The sequence below is a fragment of the Chaetura pelagica genome, unplaced genomic scaffold (assembly GCF_000747805.2).
Source record: "Chaetura pelagica isolate M959 unplaced genomic scaffold, ChaPel_1.0 scaffold611, whole genome shotgun sequence".
Classification (NCBI taxonomy): domain Eukaryota; kingdom Metazoa; phylum Chordata; class Aves; order Apodiformes; family Apodidae; genus Chaetura; species Chaetura pelagica.
This window is the reverse complement of record NW_009951968.1, coordinates 400,478-402,318: the sequence shown is the minus strand read 5'-3', so window position 1 is coordinate 402,318 and position 1,841 is coordinate 400,478.

Genomic DNA, 1,841 nt, shown 5'->3' with positions numbered 1-1,841 from the left:
CGGGGGGGATGTCGGGGGGATGCGGGGCTGCTGCCACGGGGGGGCTGGCACAGGGGACACCATCGTAGCTGTGCCTCTCGGATCCCGCGGGAAGCTGGGACGCTCCTCAGCCTCCGGGGTGCAAAGGGCTGCCCGGCTGCTGGCAAGGGGAGCTTCAGGGATGTTTCCTACCTGACTGGGAAGAGTCTTGCAGCTTGGAGATGGATGGCAGGGTGGGGGAGGGTGTCAGTTGGTGAGTCAGGCTGCGGGGTGAGAAGGGCAAGAAGGAGGACCCGGGTAACTATAGACCGGTCAGCCTCACCTCCATCCCTGGAAAGGTGATGGAACAACTTGTTCTTGTGACTATCTCCAGGCACATCAAGGACATGGGGGTCATCAAGAGCAGTCAGCATGGTTTTATCAAGGGTAAATCATGTTTGACTAACCTCATAGCCTTCTATGAGGAAATTACTAGGTGGATAGATGATGGTAGAGCGGTAGATGTGGTTTATCTTGATTTCAGTAAAGCATTTGACACCGTCTCCCACAGCATCCTTGTGGATAAGTTGATCAGGTATGGGTTTGGTGACCAGGAAGTGAGGTGGATTAGGAACTGGTTGAAAGGAAGGAGTCAGAGAGTTGTAGTCAATGGGGTAGAATCTGGTTGGAGGTGTGTTACTAGTGGAGTCCCACAAGGGTCGGTGCTGGGACCGGTGTTGTTCAACATCTTCATCAACGACCTGGATGAGGGTATAGAATGTACCCTCAGCAAGTTTGCTGATGACACTAAGCTGGGAGGAGTGGCTGACACACCAGAAGGCTGTGCTGCCATTCAGAGAGACTTAGATAGGTTGGAGAGTTGGGCGGGGAGAAACATGATGAAATTCAACAAGGGGAAGTGCAGAGTTTTACATTTGGGGAAGAACAACACCATGTCCCAGTACAGGTTGGGGGCTGAACTGCTGGAGAGTAGTGTAGGTGAAAGAGACCTGGGGGTCCTGGTAGACAGGAGGATGACCATGAGCCAGCAATGTGCCCTTGTGGCCAAGAAGGCCAATGGCATCCTGGGGTGCATTAGAAAGGGTGTGGTTAGTAGGTCAAGAGAGGTTCTCCTCCCCCTCTATTCTGCATTGGTGAGGCCACATCTGGAGTATTGTGTCCAGTTCTGGGCCCCTCAGTTCAAAAAGGACAGGGAACTGCTCGAAAGAGTCCAGCGCAGAGCTACGAAGATGATTAGGGGAGTGGAACATCTCCCTTATGAGGAAAGGCTGAGGGAGCTGGGTCTCTTTAGCTTGGAGAAAAGGAGACTGAGGGGTGACCTCATCAATGTTTACAAATATGTAAGGGGTGAGTGTCAGGGGGACGGAGTTAGGCTTTTCTCGGTGATGACCAGTGATAGGACAAGGGGTAATGGGTGTAAATTGGAGCATAGGAGGTTCAAGGTGAATATCCGAAAAAATTTTTTTACTGTGAGAGTGACAGAGCACTGGAACAGACTGCCCAGGGAGGTTGTGGAGTCTCCCTCACTGGAGACATTCAAAACCCACCTGGATGAGTTCCTGTGTGATGTACTCTAGGTGACCCTGCTCTGGCAGGGGGGTTGGACTAGATGATCTCTCGAGGTCCCTTCCAGCCCCTAAGATTCTATGATTCTATGATTCTATGATTCGGTGCCACCGGTGGTGAGACAGGAGCCTGCAGGGCAGGAGACACTTATCTGCGGGATGCAAACAAGTTGAGTGCCAGACAACAAGGCAGACAACAAACAGACAACCCTCCCTCAATGTCATTGCATTCAGTAGCTTTTGGGAAGGTGGTTTATCTTATCTCCCTCTTTGATCCGTCCCTCTGCTTGTTCTGTT